The sequence below is a fragment of the Conger conger genome, chromosome 8, assembly GCF_963514075.1.
Source record: "Conger conger chromosome 8, fConCon1.1, whole genome shotgun sequence".
Classification (NCBI taxonomy): domain Eukaryota; kingdom Metazoa; phylum Chordata; class Actinopteri; order Anguilliformes; family Congridae; genus Conger; species Conger conger.
In genome coordinates this window covers 62,739,664-62,757,506 of record NC_083767.1, presented here as the reverse complement: position 1 = coordinate 62,757,506, position 17,843 = coordinate 62,739,664, and the positions used below count along the sequence as shown (strand labels likewise).

Here is a 17,843-nt window from a genome sequence, read left to right as displayed (position 1 = left end):
CCGCGACTTCGTATGCCCGAGGCAAGTAGCCGAGGCTGCCGCACCCAGCTGCCGCTACACAACTGCTTAAATAACTAGCTGACGCTGAATCACAGAAAATGCTACCAACCCACTGGAGAACACTAATGCACACTGAAGTGAGTTCAGCTGTGCCAGTAATTATACCCTGAACAGGGTGCAAACTATTGGCTCCTCCTACAACAAAAGCTGTGGCCTGCCAGCCAGTAAAAACAATAGCCTAACTCAATAGCCTAGCTCACCTGAGAGAAATAAACACCTAACCCAGTTTCACTGTAATCTAAATAAACACCACTTGTACTAACTAACAAACAAATAAACAGCAGAACAACACTAGTGACAACTAAACTTAATTAGAAACAGCACAAACAAATGATACTTAACTAATCCAGGAGAAAATGCTACCAACCCACTGGAGAACACTAATGTACACTGGATATGCTGGATTCTTTCACGCAACTTCCCAATTTTAATGATCAGCCCCAATCCCAATGTTGCAACCTAACGAAGAACAAAAATGAAAAAAAAACTTGACTTGAAACAAACTCTTGAGACTTCACGTCAAGACGTTTCCGGTTGTGAATGGGTATTCGCTCAGATAAGCACTGCTTCCGTTCTTAGTTCCGGTTACATTTCATAAACAAAGAACAATGATGTGCTGCGTCTTCTCGTGACAACTCCATTACTGACAACTCCACATTACGGACGACTTGGCCGTGAAGAGGTTGGGTCAGTTATAACTACTTTCAGTTCTCAAAAGCACACAGAGCAGGATGCAGGCATGCAGATCTACCGTGTTGTTTTCCTGCATGATTACGGTCTGATCACCTGCTCAAATCTATAGATGCTTACATTACACAATACCCATTTATAGAGGTATTTAGTAAACCAGGTCAGGTTTTGAATCTGTACACACACACGCGCACGCACACAGACACACACACACACACCCACGATTGAAGGCTACATTCAAAAAGGTTCCAATAGGAACCCTGTGATTCCATAAAAGAATGCAACCTAGTTAAAGGGTTCTTTGTTGGGAAAAACTGTTCTTTGTCTGGGAGTTCTCACACTTCACACCTATGATAGAGGGGGACTGAAAATGGTTCACTTATGGAATCAAATCAAATAACCCTTTCAAAACCCCTTTTTAATAGTAGAGACATCCGCCGCTGTTCTAGAGTTAGCTTACCCAGAGTTAGCTTTCCCATTTTTCTAGACTTCAGACTGATATTGCTAAATAAACGTTACAGTTGCTGAAAGTGTTAGTAGAGTAGTAAAGTGTGCTTAGTAGCTTAAGTGTAGACAGATATTGAGTTACAGGTGAATTCACACCATGTGAGAGTTTGCTTCTTCTGCTCATATCCTACCTGAGCGAGAAGTTCATCTGAACTGTTGAAATTTCATCATAAGTAAACTGATTTTGAAGAGATTGGACTTATTCAGAAGATGATCTCTACTCAAATGTATTTTCTACTTCAAACTTTTACCATGCAGGTGTTAAAGGACCTGCGTGACGCACGCGGAATTCCCCTAATTCCTCCATGACGGTTAAAGATGGGCGGGGTCAGAGCGCTGTAATCTTGTAGTATATGCCCACCAACTTTAAACACGTCTGAGAACGAGCGGATTTGCCTTAGCAACGGCGATATTAAAGTGCATTGTTTGTTTCATGCCTTTTTCTCTAAGTTTCAGTTTTGTCAACAGTACGAAATAAGACGTGATTAATTGGAACAAATGGAATGCAATACTAATTTCTACTAAAAGTCGATTTCGTACACTGACACGGAAGGGGTGAACGCCTACACAGCCTTTGTAATGTACTTTGGAGTGCTGCCGTGTGTATGGACTGAGGACTACCCAGAGTAATCAAAACTTCATCGCAAGCTGCTCGTGGAATCCGTAGAGAAGCACACTTATGAGCCAGGTATGGGGGCTTACACGGCGACGCTCCTTTCCGAGAGCTTCAGTATCTGTGTTCAGACGTGTTTAGAGTCATTTCTTTAGTTTCACTGTAAACGCGAAAGCAGCAAAAATGAAACCAAGACCAGGAAATTGTCAGCCTGAACATAGCCTATTCTCCACCACATGAGAACGTACTTTTTTAATTTAATTTAATTTTTTTGCCCAACGGGCAGATAGACAGGAAGATGAACAGACAAACAGACAGGTGGACAAGTGGGTGGTTGTTGATTGGAGCCTTGAATGGATAGTATGTTTCTTTGTTTCTTTGTTCTCAAAAAAAAAAAAAAAAAAGGGCCCTCGTCCTTATCTTTGCTGTACAGGTAGCAGTTGAAATTGTACTTCCTTCTAGGGTCTTTCAGCGAACTTATCCGTGGTTATGGGTATGCACTTTGTTGTACGTCGCTCTGGATAAGAGCGTCTGTCAAATGCCAATAATGTATGGGAAAAGGGAGAGAAGAGGAGAAAAAGTAATAGTAATAAAAGTAATGATGAGGAAAAAATAAAATAAAATAAAAATGGATGGGTTGGATTAGGGTATGGCATTGCATGGATAATGTTCCTAGATTATGTGAGTATATGTTGGTTAGGCTGGGATTGGGGGGTTAGTCCACAGGCAAATTGAATGATTTTATGAAAGGACCCCAAATGTTTGCCATGTGTGAGGTTTGGCGCTGGTGTTCTTTGAGTACATTAGACCAATGTGTTATGTTTATTTTGTGTCTTGTTTTCCAGTTTAAGAGGATGGTTTTCTTGGCGATAGCTAGGGCAATGAGTATAGGTTTGGTATTTTGATTTGGTGGGTTGATTGTTGAGAGGTCTCCTAGTAGACAGAGGGATGGACAGAGTGGAATGCTACATCTCATAATGAGAGATATTTGGTCTGTGACTTGTTTCCAGAAATGGGGAGTTGGTGGGCAGAGCCAGGTCGAGTGGAAGTAATTATCTGGGGTATTCAAAGAGCAGTGAGTGCAAGTGTCTGAGTCCACAAATCCCATTTTATATATCTTTTCGTGAGTGATACGAGTTCTGTGCATGACCTTATATTGTATTAGTTGCAGGTTAGTATTGGTGGTCATCGTGAATGTGTTCCTACAGATTTGAGTCCAGAAGTCTGAATTGTAGCTGAGTGATAAGTCTTTTTCCCAGGCTTGGATGGGGAGGGATATTGTTAGGTCTGTGGTTGATATTTGTTTGTATAATTTGGAGATAACTTTTTTGGTGTTGATTATTTTATTAATTTCATCCATTAGCGGAGGTGGTTGTAAGTAGTTGTTCATTATTTTCATTTTATATTTTAAAACAGATTTTAATTGAAAGTACTGGAGTTATTGCTCTTTCCCAATATTATACTTATAGGCCAAATCCTGGAAGGTGATGAAGGTGCCATCTTAAAAGATGTGTTGAAGATGTATGATACCTTTTTGTTTCCATGAGGTGAAGGAGAGTGGTGTTTTGTTAATCAAGAAGTCAGGATTGTGCCATATTGGAGTGTATTTGCATGGGGTCATTGTGAATTAAAAGATTTTGTTAATTTTCCACCAGGCAGTCAGAGCTGTTGAAATGACAGTGTTTTTGAAGCAGTTGTGGCGTTTTGTAGAGGCACTGAGGATTGGTAGATCGGAGATGGAAATTTCATTACATTCTGATTGTTCTATTTCTATCCATGGCTTGTCCTGTTGGTTGGGATGAATCCAGTTTGTGATGTAGTTTAGCTGGTTTGCCAAATAGTATTGATAAAAGTTTGGGGCTTCCAGTCCTCCTTGAGTTTTGAGTTTCTGTAAGGTAGAAAGTTTGATCTGGGGCGTTTTATTTTTCCAATAGAAAAATAATAAATAATAGTTTAATGAACTAAACCATTTTTTGGTGGGCTGGGTTGGAATCATTCTGAAGAGGTAGTTCATTTTTGGTAGTATGGTCATTTTTACAGTTACTATTCTGCCAATTAGAGATAGTGGTAAGTTTGTCCAACGGTTTAAATCATCTTCAATTGTATTTATTAACGGAAAGAAATTAAGGAGGAACAACTCTGACAGCTTGGTGGAAATATTTATACCCAGATATTTGATATTGCTAGTGGAGGTGAGGGGAGAGTTCTGAGATGTAGCATTCCAGACGGCACTATTTATGGGTAAAATGGTTGATTTTGTCCAATTTATAGCATAGTCGGAAATTTGAGAGAATGAATTAATGAGACTGATGACCTCATGCAGGGAGTTTGATGGGTCTTGTAGGTAGAGCAATATGTTGTCTGCGTAAAAGGTGATTTTGTGGTGTGTAGAGGGGGTATGGATTCCCTTTATTTTATCGTTTTGACGTATTGCAGCAGCTAGTGGTTCAATAAACAAGGCAAATAAAGCTGGTGAGAGTGGGCATCCTTGCCTGGTCCCTCTGTGCAGTGTGAAACTCTGTGATGTTAGTCCGTTAGTAGAAACTGTGGCCATTGGTGAATTATATAATATTTTTATCCAGTGAATAAACGATTCTCCAAAGCCAAATTTGTTGAGTGTTTTAAACAGGAATGTCCAATTTACTCTGTCAAATGCCTTTTCTGTATCTAGTGAAGCGATTATTGTTTTATTTTATTTTTTATTTGATGTATGAATTAAATTGAAAAGTCTACGCATATTGTTTGAAGAGTGTCTTCCTTTGATAAATCCTGTTTAATCTGGATGGATTAGTGATGGGGTAACCATTTCAATTCGGGTGGCTAGTGCTTTACTGATCATTTTGAGATCGGTGTTGATGAGCGATAGGGGGCGGTAGCTGGAACATAGGGCTGGGTCTTTATCAGGCTTCAGTAATACTGAGAGGAGGGCTGTGTTCATATGCGGTGGTATTTTTGAGTTTAGTTTGATGTCAACTGTCATTCTGAAGAAGAGTGGTGAGATTGTGTTCCAGAAGTACTTAAAGAACTCAGCTGGGAAACCATCAGGTCCTGGTGCTTTATTGTTAGGCATCTGGTTAATTGCTTTATAGAATTCTTCCAGTGTTAGGGGTGCATCTAGTTCAACTGCTAGTTTTTCATTAAGACGAGGTAGGTCTACATGGTTAAGAAAGGAGTGGGTATCTACTAAATTTGGTTCGTGATCCGAGGTATATAATTTGTTGTAAAATTCCCGGAATGTATTGTTAATCTCAGTGGGTGTGGTCACGGGTTCCCCTGCTGAGTTCTTTATGACTGAGATGAGAGATTTGTCTTTGTTCCGCTTGAGTTGGTTTTCCAGATATTTACTTGATTTGTTATTGTGTTCAAAATTGTCATGTCTAAGTCTTTGTATTAGGAACTGGGTCTTTTTTGTTTAGTTAGTGGTTGCCGCTAGTTCGTTCTGTATTTCTTCTGTGGGATTACAAGCATACATGCCATTCAATTCAGTTTGTGTTCTAAATTGTTTTCAATTTTTTCCTTATATGAAGAGTATGAAATTATTTTTCCTCGCAGCACTACTTTGGCAGTTTCCCAGAGTATTGAGGGTGGAATTTCTGGAGAATCGTTTATTTCCAAGAAGGATGCCCATTCTTTAGTGAAGAAGGTGTTGAAATCAGCATCTTTAAGCAGTGAGATATTGAAACGCCATCTGGTCATGGGTAGTTTGAATTGCATAGTGTTTAGATTGAAGGACACAGGGGCATGGTCACTGATTATGATGGGGTGGATTTTAAAGTCTGAAATATCAGATATGATTGAGTTACTTGTGAGGAAAAAGTCTATGTGAGAGAATGATTTATGAACTGGGGAGAAGTATGTGTATTCTCTGGATGATGCGTTTTTTAATCGCCAGCTATCTCCAAGACCAAAATCACTCATGTACTGTTTTAGTGTTTTGGTGGTGTGCCAGTTTCTAGTATTACCTGTGTGGCTAGATCTATCTAAAGCAGGGCTGATGACGGTGTTGAAGTCACCTCCGATTATTATTGTTGAATTTGAAATATCATTTAGTGAAGAGAAAAATGTATGAAAGAAAGTAGGATCATCAACATTGGGGCCATATATGTTTGCAATGGTGATATTGTTGCTATTAATGGAGGCATTGATGATAACATATCTTCCTTCAGGATCAGTAATTGTTGCATTATGGATTAATGGTATTCTTTTGTTTATTAGAATAGATATGCCTCTTTTCTTGGAGTTGTAGGTAGATGAGAACCTGAATGAATTGTGAGGATTTTAACTTCTGAGGCTCAGAGTCTGTTAGGTGAGTTTCTTGTATGGGGCATATGTCTGCCTGCAATTCGGTGAGGTGATTTAGAATTTTAACTTTCTTTGCCTGTGAACTAATCCCACGGATATTCCAGTTTATGAATTTGATTGATATTTTTTTAGGAGGGTAATGGTCTGTTTTTCCGCACATGAGGTTGAATAGGTTTCCCCATGTCCGTACTAGTTACAGAAATAGACAGCTAGGCACAGATAGGTACAGAGACAAACATCAAACAATGCATGAGTGACAAAGAGCTGTGTGTGCATGTGTGTTTGAGAGAGAGTGAATGAAAGGAGAGAAAAGAAAAAAGAACAAATTGAAATAAAAAGAAAAAGAACAAAAGGAGTGTCCATAGTACTGATAACACCGAATGCTACCAGTAATGGAATGGGCTAGGCACGTTTGGAGGTTGTGATTTTAGGGTCATTGCAAACCTTTAAATATTTTAGAAAAGCCAGGGTGTGGTGTCGCAGTCTCGAAACAAATGTCCATCAATGTACAGTTTGTCCACCACAAGGGAGACACGCTTGCCCTGATCTCTATGTTTTAGAAATATTGGCCACAATATTTTGTGGCGCTCATTTATTTGCCGGGGGAACTGATCATTTAGACCGAACTTTGTGCCTCTTAGTTCTCGTCCTTTGCTTTTAATGAATTCCTTTTGCTTATGGTGTTCGACTTTAGCAACAATCGCTCGGGGACCGCGGTCTTTGCGTGCGCCGAGTCGGTGGACGCGGTGAAAAGTAATGTTGATGATGTCCGGTTGGAGTTTAAGTTCTCGCTGCATGAAGTCTTTAATTAATGCTTCTGGATTGTCCGGTGACCTCGATTTCGGTGGAGATAAGATCATCTGTGCTGGTGGAGGAGTCAGCCTTCTTTCTCTTTGAAGGGTTGCTGGTTTCTGTTGGCAGGTGAGCGTTGTCTTCCATTTTGTCCCGATAAAAGTACTCGTCAATGAATTTCTCCAGGTCTTCCATGATGAAAATGCACGTTATAATCCGAATAGGAAATAAGAGGTTTCTTGTCTTTTTCTTTTGGCGGATTCCAATTATTTAGGCAGTTATAGTTGTTTTGTTTTATCCGAAAGAGGATTGCTTGTTTGTCTAGCAGGAGAGCGCTGCTAGTTGCGTTCTCAGAGCTCACGCATCCACATGAGAATGTTCGTAAAATTATTATGTAAACATATGCAATGAGATTCACATAACCCCAAATTCAAATTACTTTTCTGGCATGACATATTTTAAATAACATATTTCCAAAGCATATTAGTAACAGTCAATGATAATAACAACTACAATAAGAGTAATAACAACAATAAATCTAAAGGTTAAAGACATACTTGTAAAATGCATAATAGTATAATATTACTAGGAGTATTATAATACTTCAACTATAGTTGGTGTGGGGAGTCACTGCTGTAACTGGCAGGTAGCGACGTATTGTGCTGCCAGGTTTGAGCAGGGAGGATGAGCAGAGCTGGGTCTCAGGGAGGATGAGCAGAGCTGGTCTCAGGGAGGATGTGGAGAGCCTGGTCTCAGGGAGGATGTGGAGAGCTGGTCTCAGGGAGGATGTGGAGAGCTGGGTCTCAGGGAGGATGAGCAGAGCTGGGTCTCAGGGAGGATGAGCAGAGCTGGTCTCAGGGAGGATGTGGGGAGCTGGTCTCAGGGAGGATGTGGAGAGCTGGGTCTCAGGGAGGATGTGGAGAGCTGGGTCTCAGGGAGGATGTGGAGAGCTGGGTCTCAGGGAGGATGTGCAGAGCTGGGTCTCAGGGAGGATGTGGAGAGCTGGGTCTCAGCCCCTCTTCTCTGCCCTTCTCTTCTCCAAGGCTATGCACACTGAGTCTGTACATTGTCATGGTCTTCCTGAGTTTATCATTTTTCACTCTGTTTAGGTAATCTCCCACCATGTATTCTTGTTTTAGGCCACATAGCATTCTTTTATTTGAGTTTCCTGATAATTAATGGAATTTAGTTTTGTTGCTTTATAATTTCGTTCATTATGATTTGTATTGTTGGATGGTATAAGCCTCAGGACCAGCTGAGCTGGTTCTTCTTTGGGCTCAGCTCTTGGCATTGCTGGTCAAAAGTCGAAATAGTTATAATGTGAGTAGTCTATCCAAATCTATCCTCTTGACCCCACAGCTGGTGAGTTCCAGCAGTCGGAGAAATTGTTCTGGATGAAAATGTGCATTTTGAGCTCTGTTGACGCTCCAGAGTAACTGTGGCATTATATTTGGAAAGAGACGTTTGAGTTGAATTTTTCTCGTGTTAATTATTGGCACAGCCAGGCTTACCTGGGACAGGTGTCCTGGCAGAGCGCAGATCGTAGGCACAGTCACTGCAGGACCTGTCATTCTGCCCACATTCCCTCCTGCACTGGGGGCACTCCATCCTCCTCCCTCTGGGAAAAATCACGGTTACAGTTTTAGTTTAGTAATCTTGTATTTTACTGGACCATTTTAGTCTAAATCATTGAAGAGTAAGGTGCTCAATTCACGGTAGTAACTCTGTTTAGATCAGTTCTACTCATCATTGTCAACCTGACCTTTGCTTTACAAGGCAAACGCCTTATCTTATCAAAATCTATATACACTCACTGAGCACTTTATTAGGTAGTTATTAGACTTATTTTTAGACTTCTACTGCTGTAGCATATACACTGAGAGTTTTGATGCGTTGTGTGTTCAGAGATGCTCTTCTGCATACCACTGTTGTAATGTGTGGTTATTTGTGTTACTGTCACCTTCCTGTCAGCTTAGACCAGTCTGGCCATTCTCCTCTGACCTCTCTCATTAACAAAGCATTTCTTCCCACAGAACTGCTGCTCAATGGATTTTAGCTTTTTGCACCATTCTTTGCAAACTCTAGTGACAAGTGTGCGTGAAAACCCGAGGAGATCAGCAGTTTCTGAGATACTCAAACCACCCTATCTGCCACAAACAATCATTCCACAGTCAAAGTCACATTTTTTCCCTATTCTGATGGTTGATGTGAACATTTACTGAAGCACCTGACCCGTCTCTACATGATAACACTGCACTGCTGCCCCACAATTGGCTGATTAGATAATTGCATGAATAAGTAAGTGTAAAAGTAAAATTGTTCCTAATAAAGTGAGTGTATAGGATTATCTCCCAGGGAGTCTAGCTGTGGACAAAAAGTATGCCAAAAGGGCAAGCTTGGGATGGTTGAATATGAATTCAACCATTTATAAACTAAAAAGTGTGCAGTCCAGTGCAAAATCATGAAAATATATGTCTTTGTCCCAAACGTTATGGAGCTCACTGTATATGTTCTCAGTGTTGTAGTATAGCATAGCATTCAGAAAGCACAAAGCATCTCCGGTATTTAACACACAAAGCATTTGTAGCCTGAAGTATGTATAATAAGCTGTAAATGAATGTGCACTTGTTTCATTTGCCTCCCATGCCGAACACAAAGTCCTGTATGTTCCCAGGCTGCAGTGCTAGTCTGAACTAGTTTCTCTGTGTTAGCCAGCGCTACAAACTCTTTTGATTTAGCGTCACTTACCGGGAAACTCCGTAATGAAATCAGTTCACCCACAAAATGTTTCCGCAGAAGGAAAAGTGTGAATCTTATCCATTTACTGAAGCTCCAAACTGGGAGTTTCCTGGAGAAGGACACGCTCAGTTCACTGTATTCACTTTGTAAGATCAATTCTACCTATGATCAACCTGACCTTTGGTATATATGAGGCAATTAAATCTGATCAAACAAAGGTTATGGTACATATTAATGATTATCTCTCAGGTAGACTAGCTGTGGAAAAATGGGATGGTTGAAAGAGATTACATTACAATGCATTACATTACATTTCATACATTACATTAAATTCAAACTGTGAGTTCAAAGCAAGCTCTGGATGATTCCTGCCATGTCATAAAACACACTGCATCAATCAGGGAATATTTAAAGGGAAGATTAACTGATTACCCAGCTCAACTCATTGTTCTGTTGATGAATAAATTCCTCCGTTCATTGTGCCAATCCATGTTTTATTAAAAAGGAGTAGATGTCCTTGTTATTCCATTTTTACCTCTCACTTGAAACATGCACTCCTATAAAATACACTGATTTTAAATGTCTGTGACACACAGTATATTCATAGCTTTTCTGTGTGACTCATTAAAAGTTAATTCTCACCTTTTTACATCAGTGATAATAACAACATTTATAACGAGTAGCTTGAAAAGGCATCATTTTTAAGGTCATACCATGTTTGTTTGACCATTGAGTAATGTTGAGATTTGTATTCAAAAGCCTACTGCAATACACCTTTGTCTCTATACCTGGAGATGTATGTGATCATGACATAATATGGTGGATCTTTCTGGTGAGCTCAAGCTAAATTGTGAAGGAAAACTTTTCTAGCATGTTTACTTGCAGACATCATTACATTACATTATTGGCATTTGGCAGATGCTCTTATCCAGAGCGACATACAGTTGATTAGACTAAGCAGGAGACAATCCTCCCCTGGAGCAATGCAGGGTTAAGGGCCTTGCTCAAGGGCCCAATGGCTGTGCGGATCATATTGTGGCTACACCGGGATTAGAACCACCAACCTTGCATGTCCCAGTGATTTAACTTAACCACTACGCTACAGGCCGCACCCACATCGTACAAAGTGCAGTCAATCATTTATATGATCTCTCATTTATAACCACATTCCCTGATAAACAGCAGCTGATAAATGTTCTCGTCTTGTAGCATTTTATTGTGGTTGAATGTACGAGTGAATCAGTGGATAAACACCGGCCCTCCAGGACTGGAGCTGCCCATCCCTGCTCCTGGTACAGTCTAAAGACATGTAGTAATATTACTATGATAGTTATAATTATTACATGCTGATAATGACATGTATTTGTGGATGGATATAAAGTGCGGGAATAGTACTTGTTTGAGCAAATACTAATAATATTACAAAGTAAGGTTAATGTTTGCTCATGTTTCCTATTCTTGTACCGTCACAAAACTGAATGAATGAGGTTTCAGAAATTAAGATCTGTTGTATGTTTGTTGTCTATGTGGTGTTTCCATATTTTCCCACACATTTTTAAATCAAGCCTTTATGAAGTACTGAAGTAATTAAAGTTATTTAAGGGGATTAAGTTAAGAGCAGAAATATTTATCTTCATCTGGGCCTGTTTCACGAAGCAGTCATACTGAGTTAGCTGGATGACTGCACAGAGTAAAACCCAGAATGGCTCTTTTTACTTCAGCCCATGTTCCTGATTTGGGAGGGTTCATGGCAGTTATCCAGCTAACTCAGTAATCCTGTCTTCTGAAACAGGCCCCTGGAGTAAGACACTACTCTGAAAAGCCCATATTTCTGTTGATTTTGCCTGCTCTCCAGAGGTAGGTTGCAGAAAGAACAAGCAGATTTCCATCATATGGAGACTAAATTGAACCTGATGTCCATAATAATAATTATAATAATAATAATAAATAAACAATGGAGTGTGGCCTGTGTGCTCATTTACAGTTTTTGCCGATTGCTTACACACTGAAAGTGAATGCTTAGACAAAAGCATCAAAACCTAAACATTTATAACCATGCCTTAATCAAAGGCAAACATTTTCTTCTTTGCACTTTTTTTGCAATTCTGCAACACACTTCTTGCAAAACACTACACACTGTTTCCTACATAAGACACTTTGAAATATCTTGCAATCATCGGAAAAACATGCCTGAAATTGGCACCCACACACACATGAAAACACTTATATGCTAATTGAACACCAATCAGTCTGAGCCTTAGCGCTACAAATAGACCTCAGGTACGCTCACCTCTTTTGTGAGAACTTTGCAAACATGAAGACAGTGAGAACAAGAGGATGAGGAAGAGGAAGAGGAAGAGGTAGACGCCGAAGACAAGAACAGAGAAGGGGACCACGCAATAGATGGAGACATATTTCTGACGATATTATGGCCATTATGGATATTATGGTGGACCATGTCATCAATCATGATGAGGGAGGCTGAGAGTCCAGCCCAACCTGAGTCGCTACATGGTAGCATCCATAATACGGTATGTCTTCAACTTTCTACACTAGACTGTACCTATGTAATTGTTGCACATCATTCTGCATCACAGGACAATACAATGTAGTCCTACAATATTAGGTCTGTGCTGCTCAAAAAAATAGGTACAGTGCTGTGAAGTACATGTAATCCAGTTTTGATGTTACTGTGTTACGACCTCCTGAGGCTGGAAGGCAATGTCTGTTCACCCATGAAAGGGAACTGGTCATTGTCACTAGTGTTGGAAAACCACAGCATCCGCCTACATTAACTATGAGAGCAAATCATCGCAGATCACACAACGTTCCATAATCTGAACCGTGTCAGTATATCAGCACTCTGCTGCATGATTACCAAGTCAAAGACCTTCACTATGACTATATACAAGTAAGTGTCAGTGTACTATAGTACAGTAATGGCAGTAGATTATGCCCTATTGGCACTGCATAGTTACATTCAGACAAAGCAGTATGTGACCTAGGCAGGTGCCCCCATTCTCGGGGTGGGTTGTCTGTGGGTACCTGCCTTGCCTGTAGCTTGTAGTTTTGACTGAATGTATTTTGATGAGGTGATGTGGTTAGACCCTGACAGAAGATCCACAAACCTTACAATCCCTTACAATACAATTCTTTTGTTTACCATTGCACAGTAATTTTACTGTCACTAGTTTTGTTTGTCAGTTTACAGTAACATACTGTAATTTTACTTTTTGTTTTTGTTGTAAAAACCTGCAATGGCAAAAAAAAAGAAAAGAAAAAAGCTGTATATATTTGTCTCTGAAGCCTTTCTATTTGTGTATTCATTGAAATGTGAGTAGATGTACTGGACTGGACTGGTAGTTAACAAGGTTTTTTTTTTTTTTATAAATTTTTTGCGCCATTCTTTGCAAACTTTAAAGACTGTTGTGCATGAAAATCAGTAGTCTCTGAGACACTCAAACCACCCTGTCTGGCACCAACAATCATTACACTCTCAAAGTCCCTGAGATTAAATGTTTTATACTGCAGCCTTCACTGAGTCTTCTCGGGTTCTGTTTCTGAATTAGCACGGCTGATCTTTGTACATTATTCCATTGCTGTGGTGCATAATCAGGGATGGTTAAATTTTAACAGTGTAAAACGGAAATGATTAAAATCTGGCATTGTCACTCAGGGCACTGGTCAGCTTGCTGGCTTCCTCTGGTACTGTGGCAATATGTGACTGTAAAGTAATTTAACCCAGGAGCATACACCATTAACCCCCACCGTCTCCGCACCCATACTCAGGCCTCTGTTTTCTTGAGAAGCTCTCTTGTCCCAGGGTTTACTCAGGCCTCCAGCCGTAAAACTTGTTACGACAGGGGGCAACATCCTTTACGGCACGGGAAGGTTTCAGAGGGCACGGCCTGTTGGGCCCATTATTCCCTTCGACCCCCATTTCTTACTCCCTCCCTTGGTTTACCCCCTCGAACTGGTCTAGGGAGGATGAATATTTACGCTTAATGTATCACGGCGTATAGCACCCGTAGACCTATGATGGTAAATCCCTCGCCTCCGCATGGTAGTTCATTCATGCACAGCCGTAGCTATGTTGGTCTGCTTGGGTCCCTAGGCTGTAAACAGATATTCCCGAGAGTATCTATTCCTGCGACCCCTGTGATGACTACAGATAGCTAGTCAGTTCGTGAGACATGCACATAACGTGCGATGTGACATGCGGTGGTACCAGCAGAGGACTGTTCGGAGAGTAAATCTCAGTACAGGATTCCTATAGCGATCAAGTCAAAATTATCAATAAGACATCCACCAAATGTGGACAACTAATCTAAATTATTATTCAAATGGAGTTTGATAAACGAAGGTGAATGTATTGGCCCTATTGTGGAGATTCTTGGTCAGCCCGGACCAGTAAAGAGCGGAAGGCAGAGTGGTACTCCTGTCTTTGTATCATGGTTTATTTATTGGCTGATCTAGAATCTCCGCATAGGGGCCACTAATTTTTAACCCTATTAGTATTCTTTCAGCAACACCAGAAGGACAAGCCCGCTGATACCTTCAGCCCTCGCTAAATTCCATCGTTGGGTTAGCGTGGGGTTTTACAACTGTTTGTTTTATGCTGATACTTATATGGGTTATATCGAAGATAATACACATTTTCTATTTTATTAATTATTTTGTTTTTTCTATCCTTCCTATGTCTTTTCTATTCATAAATCACATAACCTTCATCTGCCATTAGCCACATTATTATCTCTTCATCACTCTTTGATTGGCTGGTTGAAGTTATGAAATTATTTGGTGCCAGATTCACAAAGTAAAACATAATGAAAATATGTTTTACTGTGTGCATCTGATGCATTCAACCAGACACATTTGAACATTTATTAATTGGCATTACCACAATAAAAATAAATGTTTAATTTGATTTGAACTTCATGAACAGTCCTGTATTTTGCTCACTGCCTTTAACTGAGCTGCCACTAGATGGCGACAAATCTAATTAACATCGTATCAACTGGAATGTGAACTTTATGGGTAAACTTTGAGGGTGAAACTGGCTGCTTCAGCAGTTATTAAACTTTACCAGTGTAGCCTTATGACCATCACAATATAATTGGATTTTGTAGACTGTCAAATAGTAGCACTATATCACCAAACATCCATAAATAAGCACCCAAATTAAAAAGAAACTGGCAGCTTTTTGGGGTGGATTTGGCTTTGGATTTGCTTCTTCAGTTGTGTGTAAATGTGTTTTATTGCAGTTTTGGGTTTCTTTTTTATTTTCCTTTTTTTTTGGTATATTTTGTTGCTTGTTCTTTCTCAGTTTTTAGGACTTTTTAATGGATTACATTTTTCTTTTACTTATGTATGAATATATATGTCTATATTTTCCTGCCTCACGCTTCATCAAACTGTTTTCTTCCATATTGTTTGTTTATATTTCTTATTTCTCTTTCTTTTTTGCCTCTGCAGTCTTTTCATATGTGCATAAAAGCAACAGACATAAACATGCTTAGCCTCAATAAATATTTATACTATTGGATCTTTACTTTTAGAAGTTGTTGTAACATAAATTATTGTAAATTTATGTTAAATTATTTTTGTTAGCTTTTGCATTTCTCCAAGTATTTGTTATGTTCCTGTGTTCTGTGTGTTAGTTTATCATTGTTTATTATCATCATTCTTGTAATTTATTATTTTTCATATTCATGTCTGGTGTTCTGTTTATATGCATTAGTCTTTGCACTCGTCTTCCCCTGTGATGTCTGAGTCTGAATGTTTACTAGACCAGTCACTCCTCTGTCTGCGTTCCCCACTATTCGGGTGCTTACGGTAGTTGCATTCATTACTTCCTGCTTTCTCTCCATTTTATGTTTGTACATAGCACTAATATACTAATCCCAACTAACCTAGAATTTGTACAGTACTAATTATACTAACACACTAATATGTTTGGCAAACGAACAAACTAACATTCACTAGTTTTGGGTATTTGTAATTTAAATCATTTAACTAACTTACGAACGCATCTCCAGTTTCAATTCTGTTCCGTAACTCCCTATTCCTTATTCTATCACTGATTACTTGCTTAGTTTCAGCAAATTATTCGCACCTGTCTCTGCATCTCCTGATTCTCTGCAATTGTCTACTACCTAGTCCGGAGCCGTTTGTATTATATGTGTGTCTTTGTGAATCCAGTCCACGTTTTTGTTTCCCCCTCGTTATTGTCCTATTACCCTTTCATGCGTCTCACCTGATGTTTATTTGTTAGACCGCCCTCACTCCCATGCCCCACCTCATTCCCCTGTGTATTTATACCTGTCCTTTCCAGTTGCACGCTGCTAGTTCGTCTTGTCCTGTTTTTTGAGTCCCAAGCCCTTTATTCCTTCCCCCAGTTCTAGCCTCCTTGTTCCTGAGCCCTTGTTTATCTGGATTTCCTGTTTTGACCCCTGCCTGCTTCCCTGGACTCTTTGGTTGTTGTGGGTATCTGGATCTCTGCCTAGTTGGCCTGACCCCCTGGTTTTTAACCTTGGCCTGTTTTTTGACTCCCGCATGTGGAGGCTGGAGCAGATCACTGCCCAACTCACAGCGATCCAGGCCAAGCTCTTCAGACCCGGCCATATCCAACTTCCTTTCCCATCACTCATCCACCCTCCCACTTCACTCCTGACCCAGCTTCCAGAACCACACCAGTTCCAGCTTCCAGTTCTACCCCAGTACCCGTCTCCGGGTTCCAAGCCCCATCTGCCCGAGGACTGCCCGCAGGGAACGTGAGTATAACTGTAACCGGGAGGGGGTGATTCATTGAGGGCAATATATTCATCAGTTTAAGCCGAGTTTCAGTTAAACATGAGATTTCAATTTGATGATCGGTAATTCATTCATTTACAAGAGTTGCTTTAGGAGCTAGTGATCTGATATTAATCCCATTTTTAGCTCAGTTTGGTTAGCCACATTATAATTAGAATGACGGTCTGATTTTTTAAAAATTAGCCAAACAAACACCCTTGATGGGCTTTTTTGCAAGGCTTAATTTAGGTCGGGGCACAGACACTATCTCAATAGTATGAAACCTGGGCAGCAGTTCTTGGGAACAAGCAGAAATCTGTGTAAGACAGAAGGTCTGCTGCCTGGCCTTGGCTCTGGTGTGTCAATAAATTGAATTTCTGAGACTATACGATACATTTCTAGAAAGAAGAGCAGCACCCTCCCACGAGGGGTGGATACCATCTCTTCTCAAAAGACCAGGCCTCCCTGAAAAGGTATTCCAATTGTCTATGAAGCCAACACCGTTGCTGGGCACCAAACAGACAACCAGTGATTTAGTGATGTTAATCTGCTGTAGATTTTATCACCACGCCGAGAGGGGATGGGACCAGAGCAAATAACAGACCTAGACATCCATTTTGGCAGATCACACACCGATTTTAAATGATCTTTGGTGATCTCCGATTGCTTCAACCGGACATTGTTAGCGCCGACAAGAATAACAATTTTTCGAAAATTTACGATTACCCTTAGCCAGCACTTTTAAATTTGCCTCGATGTCAGTCACCCTAGCCCCAGGAATACATTGCAATATAGTCGCTGGTTTCGCTAAATTCACGTTTCTTAAAATAGAGTCACCAATTACCAGAGTTTTTTCAACAGGTTTCACAGCCGGTTCATAGAAGGATTCTATGGACTTTTCACTATCTCGAATTTCGTATAAGGTACGGATGTGAGTTTCCAATTCAACAATCTTGTCCGTCAGCCTAGCATTTACCCTACACTTATTACAGGTCAAGTTATTATTAACTGCGGAGAAGAAATAACTAAACATATCGCACACATAGCAGGAGACAGAGAGGGAAGGACAGGGTGAGAGATGGGTGATAGCGGCGAGCTGTTTATCTGCCTGTATTTATTCCGTGAGCTTGTGGGTGATATAGGACGCGGTGGGAACTTGGAGCGCCTTATTGATGGTAGAGTAATCCAATGATTCTTTTCAGAGTATAGTGTCAAAAATAGAAGCAAAGTTCAGCAGCTGCTTGGAGAAAGACGCGCCTCTGGTTCGGACAGCAAACAGGAAACAGCATCCCTCTCAATGTAGCGTCCCATACGTCAAGAGTGTAACTAACATTTGTGCAAGTATTTC

General features: G+C 40.3%; 1 protein-coding gene across 1 annotated transcript in view; it reads right to left on the bottom strand.

The window, feature by feature from the left end:
- Nucleotides 1-17,843, bottom strand: part of LOC133135054 (up-regulator of cell proliferation-like) — a 135,253-nt gene that overhangs the window by 22,814 nt on the left and 94,596 nt on the right. The gene's annotated exons all lie outside the window — the stretch shown is intronic.